The sequence below is a fragment of the Canis lupus genome, chromosome 12 (genome assembly GCF_048164855.1).
Source record: "Canis lupus baileyi chromosome 12, mCanLup2.hap1, whole genome shotgun sequence".
NCBI lineage: Eukaryota > Metazoa > Chordata > Mammalia > Carnivora > Canidae > Canis > Canis lupus.
The window spans coordinates 25,158,454-25,170,566 of record NC_132849.1 but is presented as its reverse complement, the minus strand read 5'-3'; the positions used below and the strand labels follow the sequence as shown (position 1 = coordinate 25,170,566).

General features: G+C 46.8%; 1 protein-coding gene across 1 annotated transcript in view; it reads right to left on the bottom strand.

Moving 5' to 3' along the window:
- Positions 1-12,113, bottom strand: part of TCF7L1 (transcription factor 7 like 1) — a 159,242-nt gene that overhangs the window by 110,529 nt on the left and 36,600 nt on the right. The window lies entirely within an intron of this gene.

Sequence of the window (12,113 nt, the reverse complement as noted above, 5' to 3'; positions counted from 1 at the left end):
ATTAAAAACAAAAAAAAAAGATGCAGACCAGTTTTCTTTGCTGGAGGTACATGCTGGCCTCAGACTTTCTCTTCCAAGCAGAGTCCCCTACCCTCTGCGCCAGCCAACCTCTTGCTCCTCTCTGATTATTCTATCACTAGAGAGTTAATGCTTCTCCTCGGCTCCAGGGGCTGCCGTGGATTCTCTCACTATGCTAAACTCTCTCCCTATCACATATTCTTTGCTCCCATGGGCTATCTGTTCCCTCTGCTGCCACTGGCAGCAAGCAGGGCCTGGGCTCAGCATGGACGCACACGTTCTTCTGAGAGCCTCCCAGACCTTCACCAGCCTTCCAGAGCAGTCTCTCTCTCTCTCTCTCTCTCTCTCTCTCTCTCTCTCGGCACTTTTCTTTTTTTTTTTTAAGATTTTATTTATTTATTCATGAGATACACACAGAGAGGGGCAGAGACACAGGTAGAGGGAGAAGCAAGCTCCTCGCAGGGAGCCCGATGTGGGACTCGATCCCGAGACCAGGATCACACCCTGAGCCAAAGGCAGACGCTCAACCGCTAAGCCACCCAGGTGTCCCTCTCTCGGCACTTTTAAAGGATGTGGCTTCCTTACTTAATACTTCATTTTTGGCCACACACCAAACTGGACAAGGAATGCATTCCCTCCACACTTTCCCCGCCCCCAAGGCACGCTGGCCACTCCTGTTAGGCAGGTCTGCTCACCAGGTGATTTAGCCCTTTCACAGGTACCCCCTGCTCACCAGACTTCCATCTTTTCTAAGTCTCTTCCCCAGTCCCCTGAAAGGACCTCAAGGCAGGCGGGGCCCCAGGGCAGCTTGCTTCATAAATTTATGAAACCTGAATCTACCAGCCGCCCCCTCTCTTTTTCTATCAGGAGAAACAGTTGATGGCCCCAGTCCAGGGGCAGCTATTCTGTATGAGCCCTTGGCAAAGTGGGACTTAGGGCCAGGCCTGGGAATCATGTGCTTCAGACCTGCAAGGGAGGAGGCAGTCTAACTACTTGCTTTTGCTGGCCATGTGGCGTTAAGCAAGTCACAAAACGTCAGAGCACCTCAGCCTCCCTACCTGTAAAACGGGGCTAATAGGGCTGATAGGTACTAACCTCCTAAGGCTGTTATAAAGATTAAGTGAGGGAATAAACAGAGGCACCTGGAACAGTGCTGGATGCATAGGGAACACTCCAAAAGAGGTCAGCTCTTAACTCTTATTATGGTTATTATTTCCTCAAGCCTCACCTTAGGAGGTCACTAACCTCTGAAGAATATGAAAGTCAAGGAGGAGAGACCCCCGTGAGCTCCATAAAGGCAAAGGGATGCTCAAGACCACAGAACCCTCTAGAACCCATATCCTCCATAGAAGAGCATCCCAAAAAACTTCAGGATTATGATGCTAGATGCACCTCAATCCTTTTAAATCCCTTATCTAGGAGCTGAGTAATTGAGACCATTTAACTAAACATTAAACTCAACAGATTGATTTCAATTTTGTAGATTTGTTTTGGAAAAAAATATGTGTATGTGTGTGTATATGTATTCATATACATAGATTTTTGAGCTTGAAAATATTCTCTACTGATAAACACCGTGGGGGGGGGGGGAGAGGCACCTACATGCTATCAAGAATGTTACAGGAGGAGACGCCTGGGTGGCTCAGCAGTTGAGCATCTGCCTTCAGCCCAGGGTGTGATCCTGGGGTCCCGGGATTGAGTCTCACATCGGGCTCCCTGCATGGAGCCTGCTTCTCCCTCTGCCTGTGTTTCTCATGAATAAATAATTAAAATCTTTAAAAAAAAAAATGTTACAGGGGCACCTGTGTGGCTCAGTTAGTTAAGCGTCCAACTTGTGATTTCCACTCAGGTCATGATCTCATAGGTCATGGGATGAAGCACCACATCGGGCTCCATGCTGAGCAGGGATCTGCTTGTCTCCCTCCCTCCCTCCCACTTGTACTCACTCTCTCTAAAATAATAAATAAGTAAAAAAAAAAAAAGGAATGCTACATTCTAAGAGAAACTCAAAGGACCTCTCTCCTTTGTGGAAACACAGGAGAAAAGGTTGAGGATGTAATGGGCCGGCTTAAAGGGTCAGCAATATCTAGCATAGGGCCTGCCATACTGTCACCATGCAACAAAAACAGGGGACTTGTGTAGCAGAAGAGGTAGAGGAGTGATCCACCTTGAGGAAGTGGTGTGAGCAAAGGCTGGGCAGAGTGAACACATGCAGTGTGTTTAAAGAGTAGGAAGGAGTCTGGCATGGCCACACTGCAGACAACGAGGAAGGCAGCAGGCGAGATCAAGGTAATCATGTCGGCAAATATCAGCACATGGACTCAGCAAACATTTGTCGAGCTCCTACTGTGTGGCAGGCACTGGGTGGGGATCCAGTAGTGAACTTGACAGGCAGGCGTCCCTGCCACGTGTGGTGGACATTGTCCTATGGATGTTGGGCAGACCAACCAGCTGCCTGAACCCAGTGGATATTTCTGGGCCCCTCCCCCACAGATGCCAATTCACCAGGTCTCCCCAAACCCCAAGATACTGATTTTTTGTTTTTGGTTTTTTTGCTTTCATCTGCATTTATTTTATGCAGAATTTACTGTCAGGCCTATGTTTTTGTTTTTCCAGTTTCTTCTAAGAGATCTTTTTCTTCCATGCAACCTCCTCTTCTGGTTTAGGAACAATGTGCTCTCTTTCAGTAAGAGTCATCCCAACATTGAAGGAAGAGCTTGCGTGTGCGTGAACCCATCTTGAGCCTGTGAAGTTCTATGCCACATCTTGGGGGTTTTATTCATCTGGATGTGCTCAATGACTAGAAAATCTACCTCAAAACTCTTAAGTTCAGGATTACTCTCTGCATTTTTAAGCTTGTACAGTGAAAATTCAGCACTTTTTTTGGGCCACCGACCCTATGTCCAGCAGCACCATTGGCCTGTGCACTCCTACCAGCTCCACCATTGCAATGATGGAATGGCACACAAAGAGACATCCTCCAGAGTTGGTGCTTTTTGGATATGCATACCCCGGATGGCCTGGGCCGGTTCAAGTATGTTCATAAAGTGAACTTGTAGATTTGAACCTCTTGATTTGCATGATTTTTGCAGGGTTTTCTGGGTCAAGTGAATAGCAACCATTTTCAGAGATCACCTCCGGCCACATACAGAAAGAGGAAGGATACTGAATATTTTGAAAGCAGAATTCTGATACACATTTGGGACACCCATCTGGATCCATCTAATTCTCAAGAGGGCCTGAATCCCCTCAACAACATCTCTCCCTGGACTTGAATCTCTCCAGAGAAGGGAAGGGAGCCTGCCACCTCCCATGTGAATGCTTTGCAAACTATAAAGTGTCCCATAAAAAATATAAGCTATTATTATGATTGATGCTGGGTTGTCATTCCACCTTTGGACAGATCTGACTTTCTAAGAGCCAAATTTGCAGCCTATGACACTCTTCAGCTGTCTGAAGCATAGCTCCCATCACCTCTTCTCTCTTCTTTCCCTCCAGAGCTCAGCAAGTACCTTCTCCTCTGGTAAGACTCAGGACTTCATGGCACACTGACCACTACCACCACCCCTTACCACACCCAGGGCAAGCTCCAGTAGTTCTAGCTCCCTCTTAACATCTGAGTCATGGCAGTGACCCAACATTTACCCCAGTGCTCAGATAGGGCAGGAGAACACTCTGGCAGCCCCTTCAACAGACCTCCTAGACACAGACCATGTTCCCCTCTCTGTTGTTTTCCATTTCCCTCCTTAACAGAGGTGAGATAGGCTTTGAGAAGCTCCTATTTTCTCTATCAAGATGACATTATGGGGGTGCCTGGCTGGCTCAGTCAGAAGAGCATGTGGCTCTTGATCTCAGGGTCATGAGTTCAAGCCCCACATTGGGTGTAGAGATTACTAAAAAAAATAAACTTAAAAAAATTTTTTTTAAAAACAACACAAAAACCCTCAAGTTAACTTAAAAAAAAAAAGATACCATGGATCCTAAGCATCGGGAACACTGACTTTCTACTTACTCAAAACGAAACTAAAAAGCCCATCTATTTTCTTCAGCAAAAGTTTCTCAAGCTCCAGCTCCTTCTGGAACCTCATCTTGTGGGCCTGGCCGTCAGCAGTCTGGGCCTGCCCTTCTAAGGGTTAGCATCTCAGAATGCTCCAAGGGGCCTGGAACAAGCACCATCAAAACCAGATGCTGGAAGTTCCCCAGGCCTCCTTAGCTGTCCCCAGGGAGAGCCGACTGCACGGCATGGAGTCTTTCTTAGCCAGCCTCCTTCAGTACTGGGCCCTTCTCCCTGGCTTTCTCCCACTGCCTGTGACATGGCCTCTTCCCCTGCCCCCTGCTGTGCCAATATCTCCTTCCCCCTCCTACTTGGGTCCAGAACAGCAAATCTTCTCACTGTGGGCTCTCCTCTAAGTCATCAGCTTGCCAAACATACTCCTTTCAGGAGCTGTTGTGACTGTCAAGGGCTTCACAAGCATCCTTGCTCTTACTCTGGCCAGACACAATGGGCCCAGATGGGAAAGCTCAGAAGCCAAGAAAATGAAAGTTTTCTCATGGGCCATGGGAAACTGTCAAGGGTTTGAGGGAGCAGCCTGGGCCCCAGCAGGCGTTATGATGATATGGCAGTGGTAGGAAGAATGGACTGGGAAGGGGATAGACCAGAGACAGGCTGGGAACTACTGTAATTGTCTAGCTGAGAAACAAGAGCAACCCAGTGGTGGCAGAAGCATTAACAGAAACAGTGACCTCGAGGTACCTGAATGGTTTGGTGGTTGAGCATCATGATCCCGGGGTCCTGGGATCAAATCCCACAACAAGCTCCACACAGAGAGTCTGCTTCTCCCTCTGCCTATGTCTCTGCCTCTTTCCCTGTGTCTATCATGAATAAATAAAATCTGAAAGAAAGAAAGAAAGAAAGAAAGAAAGAAAGAAAGAAAGAAAGAAAGAAAGAAAGAAAGAAAGAAAGACCTCAAGAGGGTAAGGAGTCACTGGTACGAGGACCAAGGGGGAAGGAAGTGTGGACAACTGAGGATTCACCAGGATGGGGATTACAAGGCACACCTGAGGAGGCAGATTATGACAAGGTAGGTCTGGCTACAGGAGGCTGAGATGGCCACAGGTCTCACAAGAGCACACACAGCCAGGTCCTTGGCTGACGTGTTGCTGGCCCAAAGTTAACCAAAAAAAGCACTTTGCAGATCGAGAGCCTCGCAACTCAAATCAGATTCCCAGCCCCACATCTCTCCTCCCCTGCCCCCCACTGGGGTCTTCTCCTTGACCCTCTCTCCGGTGGGTGCCCCTCTGCCCCACCTGGCCAATCACTTCGGCTTGGAGCTGGGTTGGAGCTGTGCCCGGAGCCTCACTGAGCTGCATCCTAGGCAGGAGAGTGAGACTCCCCCACATCCTTGAGACCCTTAAAAATTAACTCTAGAGGTCTTCTAGTGCTAAAGAAAGTCAGAGAATTTGTTTAGAAGAAAGGAACATTAACTGCTTTTTCTTCATTCGGCATCTAACAATAGTTATGACTCAAGTGAAAGGTCATATTTCTTCCTTACGAAAAAGGATAAGAAATCTTTTTTATGCACTTACCATGGAAAATGCTTAGCTTGTCAAATTCCACATGCTGAAAGGAGGAGAGCCACACTGCACCAGAGCCCTCTCTCCACACCAGGGCAGCTCACTGAGCTCTGTCCTAATCCCTGCTTTGGGTGGCAGGTGATGGAGGGGTTCAGCCGGGGGTAGGGGTGGGTGAAGGGCAGGGCCAGGGGGACAGTTTAGCTCTGGGACTTAGCCAAAGTCTCATAATTACTCTACACTGAACAGCAAATAAATCCTCTTTTAGAAAATGGCTCTCTACCACACTCACTGTGTTGGTTTTGTAGGAAAGGACTGGAGTTAAGAGATGCTCTAGTACAGAGGTTCTCAAAGGTCCAGATCCTGGACCATCAACATCATCCTCGCTGGAGAACTTGTCAGAAATACAACTTCTCAAGGCCCCAGTCCAGACCTACGGAGTCACACACACTCTGGGGGCAAGACCCAGTAACATGTCACAAGCCCTGCAGCTGATCTGGATGCCGTTGAGAACCATTATTCCAGCCTTTAGACTGTTTCATTCCAAGGAAAGCCAGAAACTGTTCTGGACCCAACTGGGAGGAAACAAACTTCAGGTGTTCCCAATTTCATTGGAAAGGTCAACACCAGGTTGAGTTCAAGGTAAGTGGCTCTACTGATTTTAACAATGCAGGAAAGGCAACTACCGTTATAAAGTGAAAGAAGACAATGTCCACAGAACGCAGGTGGCTCTGGAGGGAATGTAGCCCCAAAATGTCTGGCTAACATTAGTTCGACCTTCTGGGAGCCACACTCTTCTCAGCAGGGGACTCTGAAAGGCCTCACCACCATTAATGGCCACTTTTTCTCATCTTGGGTTAACAACCCCTTTCTCCTCCTGCACACCCTCTTCTTGATGGCCTCCTCCACCCACACTCCACTCATCCACATCAGGCTGCAGTCAGGAGGCCCACACCCCAGCGGGGCTGGCTGAGGCTCCACCATGACCCCCAACATGAGACACCTAAGACAATTGTGTTTTGAAATGCCACCCTGACTGGGTCTGTGATTCTCAAAACTCAAACAGGATAGGCGGCTACGACAGCTAAGCCAGAGCTTTTTTTTTTTTTTTTTTAAGCCAGGGCTTTAGTTGAGGCCATGCAATCTTTGATTCTAGTGACTCGACTAGACCTCAATTTCCCTATATGTAAAATGGACAAAAACTATCTAGTAAGTGTTCATTAAATATCAGCATTTCTGGCCTGGACAGAGTGAGCCCTCAGAGAGGGTAGGTGGAAGCATCTAGATGTTGGGATTCCAGCACCCACTGCCCTCCTACATCCCCCCTCCCAACCACAACCCCTTCTGGAATCTTTAGTGCATAGCAGGAGCTCAATAAATGGAGTGAATTGAAGGGTGAGAGGTGGAAGGAGAGACCCGTGAATGTGTGACTTAGGCAAAGGCAGAATTGATCAGTGATGGTATTTGAGGGGGAAGGAAACTGCTAAACAAAACAGTGTTTACTACCATGAAAGGAAGCCAAAACAGTAACCAGCTAATATGAAACACAGGAAAATCCAGAAAGTATGTAAAAAGGGCACTGTTTTCTTTTTTCTTCTGAAAGATTAAAACAGTTTAAAAAGTTATTCCTTCCTGGTCTAAAGAGCTCATGGTCCTACACGTGGAGATGTTCCTGGGACACCAGAATGTGCTGCTACCTCCCATAGACTTCCCCTCCTACCAAGGTCTGGCCACAGGAGGCTGAGATGGGCACAGGGATAGGGGACCACAACATCACTGATCTGTCCAGTCAGAACTAGTTAGTATCACTGGTTAATAAATTATTCTCTATCTGTTCCATAGAATGAGGTGCCGTCATCCCAATGCTTATTGTGACCACAAGATGTTTGTGTTCTTCAGCCTTCCTAGGACTGTGGGGCAAACTGTTGTACTGTGAATGGAGAAACCACCAAAATCCTGTGTATATACTCTTGAGTATAACTATTAATATGGACTCATCAGAATAAAGACAAAGGAAACATTGAAAGGAGAACAGGTTTGTTAGGTGAGTGGATTATCAATATTTTTCCTTTTTTATATAATGTGATGGATATTGACTTTGGACTTCAAATTTTTAAAAAAATATATATGGTAAACATATATTTTGGAACATGTAACTTATAGAAAGTTGTTACTTTTGCCAGGGTGTGTAAAGGTAAGAAGGGCACAGCCACAAAAGGACCAGTTACTCTAAGGCTTGATAGCCAAGGATATGGAAGACAATGAGACCTACCATGGGGGACTCTGGGAGCAGAATGGAGAAGATAATAGGTTAACGGAAGGTGGAAATCACCCCACAAATGGAGCTGTATAACATGGGAAGAAATTGCCCAGCCCCATATCCCCTGACCATGCAGATTCGGGGGAGGGAGGTACTGAGCAATCATCCACCTGCAGGGACTGGTGGGCTCAGGTGCTTCCAGGTATCACTTTCTTACCACTATGTGCTTTAAGACAGGATGGGAGACTGTCTTTTAAGACTGAGATCTTAAAACTCAGACTGCTACATCACAGCCTCCTATCCAGTTGTTGCGTCTTGGCCCCACAATAGGGTACGATACACCTGAAGCAGTCAGGAAGACCCTACTCCTAGTGCCTCTGAGTTTGGCAGCCTCCGCCAGCCTTTCCACCCACCCTAATAAGCCCTACAGATATCACCATTTTGTACCCTTGCCATAAAGGGGAAAGGCTGACAGCACCTCTCATCACAGCCAAGAGGAAGAGATGGCTTCTTATCAAAGCTACTAAATATTTTATCAGAAGGAAGTTGACATTGTCCCTTCCAGTCTCTAACTCTGATTCTAAGAGATCCATCTGCTTCTTTTTCTTCAGGAACAATAGCCAAATAAGAAAGGGAAAAGAAGACTGACCTAATAAACATGTCTGATAACAGTGAGGCAGGGAGACAAGCCAACCAACACGAAAATGTGGAGGGCCAGCGCTGAGGTGGTCACAAGTACCTGGTCACACTGCCATATCCTGGCTCAGATTACGGCCAATGTTTGTTTACCAGGCCTACAGATTCTCTTCCTGGCCTTCCCAGCTTCCTATTTTAATTTTCTTCTTTCTCTGCAGAGAAGAATATCTCTCAGCACGCAATGAATACAGACAACTGAGAAGCAGTGAAAACACTCATCTGAGTTACCTGCTAATGTCAGATTACCTGATCCACTGGGAAAACAGAGAATGATAAGTCCAGTAAGAATGGGGCCCCACCTCATTGTTCCGGATTTCATTATCTCAAGTCACACCCCACCCCACCCCAAGCCAAACTGCAAATGCTCAGGTCTGTGACCAGGAGTAAGGAGAACAGGAGAGTCAGCAAAAGTTCCACTGAAGGGTGGCCGGGTACCAACTGTTATTCTGTGAAATATACATAGATACACATGGTCAGAAAGAAAAAGCACAGTTCAAGTTTTGACCAAACTTCAGGTTACTTTTCCGCTAGTTCAGCCATGCACTTTGAAGAATTCACAATGAGAGATTAAAGCAGGATTCAAAATGATTTAAACCCGATCCCTGCTCCAAAGACCATTATACAGCTGAGCAGGTGCCTCCATTCATACCTTCCACCTCTCGAGTTACATGGCAAAGGGCTCCTAACTCCCAGACACCAAAGCAGGCAGCATTCACAGAGAGCCCACTGTGAGTTGCTCTGGGCACACCCAGGGACAGGGGCGTTACATGACATTGTCTGTGCCATGCTATAGTTATGGCTTGGTCGAGGCCGAAAGGCAAGACGACAACGTCAAAGAAGAAAATAATCACATGTAGAAACGAGAAAACACACATTTAAAGACAGGTAACAGTTCGAGGCAGTAATGTCAAAAGGGCCTGAGCAGCTGGTCTAATCTAAGGGTCCCGAGGAAGAGAGCTAGGGTCCAGACTAGGAACTAAAGTGGCTGCTGCAGAATCCGTTGGCCCAGCAAAGGAGAACACACAAGAAGCTGGGGGAGGCTGGAGGTGCTCATTAGGAGGCTGTGAAGAAGCCAGCTGGGCAGGCATGGAAAATGGAAAGACACTGGGGAGGCTAATGAATTCAGATCTGACTCACACGTTGAAGGAGAGGAACACTCTGGTCATCCTACCCACTGTACACCAGCACAGAAAGGCCACTGAAGTGGAGAAGGTCTACTTTTGGAGTGGACAACACCCAGCTAGATGAAATGTCTGTACCACTGTGGATCCTCATATCCATATGGGCAACACCACCTTGGTTTTATTTTTATTTTTTTAAATATTTTATTTATTTATTCATGAGAGGGAGAGGCAGAGACATAGGCAGAGGGAGAAGCAGGCTCCCTGCAGGGAGCATGATGCAGGACTCAATCCCAGGACCCCGGGATCACACCCTGAGCTGAAGGCAGATGCTTAACCACTGAGCCACCCAGTAATCCCATCACCTTGGTTTAGGAGCCAGTAAAGTCCATTCCGATCAAGCCTTTCATTACATTTCAAAACAGCTCAGTGGTAGCCAAACACTAAGAAAGACCCAAATGTTCAAAATGCAGCCTATCCATACAATGGAATATTATTCAGCCATAAAAAGGAATGAAGCACTGACATAACTACATGGATGAACCTTGAAGACAGTATGCTAAGTGAAGGAAGTCAGTCACAATGATGCATATCGAATTATTCCACTTATATGAAATGTTAAAACACAGAGAAAGAATGCAGATTAATGGTTGCCAAGGGCTGGTGGGGGAAGGAAGAAGGGTGATGAAAACATCCTACACTTAGTGGTAATGGTCCCAACAACTCTGTGACTATACTAAAATCCACTGAGTTGTACCCTTAAAAGGATGAATTCTATGGTATGGGATTTATATCTCAAAAAAGCTGTTATTTTAAAAACTGGCTTGACAGGACTCCTTCTAATCCCCTATCTTCATATACAGGCATATTTGATTCAATATAATCTTTATTAATAAGTCAGTCATTCTTTCAACGATCAGTCAATGGGCACCATGTGCTTTACTAAAAATAATATGCCCTCACCAAAGTGCTTCTCAAAATCCTTGGATGATGCCCCCTTTTTAGTTTCTGTCTCCTGCCTCCAATGTTCACTGTCAGGCTGTCAGCCAACACCTCACTGCTGTTGGGGCACCTCCTCCCCCTGCACCTCAGCTGTTGCAAGTGCAGGTTCGTGCTTGTGTCAATGTCGGAGCGGACCGTTTCAATCAGGCACCTGGGTGAGGCTCCCCTCTGCTGAGACTGAGCAGGAAAAGGCGCCAAGAGGATCGCCTTGTTAGCTTCATTCTTTTATTTTTTTTTAAGATTTTATTTATTTATTCATGAGATACACGGCGGGGGGGTGGGGCAGAAACACAGGCAGAGGGAGAAGCCTGCAGGGAGCCCGACATGGGACTGGATCCCGGGTCTCCAGGATCACGTCCTGGGCTGAAGGCAGCCCTAAACCGCTGAGCCACCTGGGCTGCGCTTCATTCTCCTTTTAAAATGGCAATTTATGTGATGAGTTTAATTTTTCTCTGGAAACAAGGTTTGTGTGAGAGTGGTAGGTGAGTTTGAATCTTTTAAAATACTGCTGCTACTTATTTATTAAATATTATTTATCTGGGGGTGCCTAGGTGGCTCAGTCAATTAAGCATCTGCCTTCAACTCAGGTCATGATCCCAGAGTCCTAGTATCGAACCTCATGTCAGGCTCCTTGCTCAGGGGGGAGCCTGATTCTCCTTCTCCCTCTGCCTGCTGCTCCCCCTGCTTGTGCTCTTTCTCTATTTCTCTAATAAATAAATAAAATATTTTTTAAAAATTGTTTATTGAGCACCTACTCTGTACCCAGCACTGTTCAAGGTGGAGGAGGCCAAATGGTGGTAGATGTTAGGACAGATAAAGCAGGGGAGGAAGAGAAAGAAGGCTGGTGGATGAGTATTGCAGTTTGAAAGAAGTGGTCAGGGAATTGTGGAGGTTACTATTACCAGAGCCACACAGTTATGGCAAAACATGTTCTTAGTGAAGGGAACACAAAACGGAGGCTCTGAGCAAGAAAGTGCCAAGCAGGTTGGGAACAAGAAGTATGGATCGAATAAAGAATGTGAAGGGGGGGGGGGGGGGCTCATGGTTACCTGAATGTCCCTTCATTACCAGAACATTGTCATTTGGTACCTGTCATACCACCCTACTGGGTGCACTGAGCTGGACATACACGGAATGTGACTTGAGGTGGGAAGTACCACGGTGGTCTCACAGTGGGGGACTAAAATCTGCCTTCTGGAGGGAACATCAAAGAGATGTTTCAAACAGGCCCTGAGGGATGGCACTGTCCATCTCACTGGACAGTCCAGAAGCCACAGGAGTGGTGAAGACCAAGAAACTAGTCTCCCCAAGGTGCCAGCAGGACTCAAGCACCAACAAAGGATGTGTTTTAGAGCCAGAAGTGGGGTGGGGGGGGAGTTGGGGAAGGTTATTCCAACAGGAAAAACAGCAGTTACTGAGCAACATAGACACTTGACGTGTGTCAT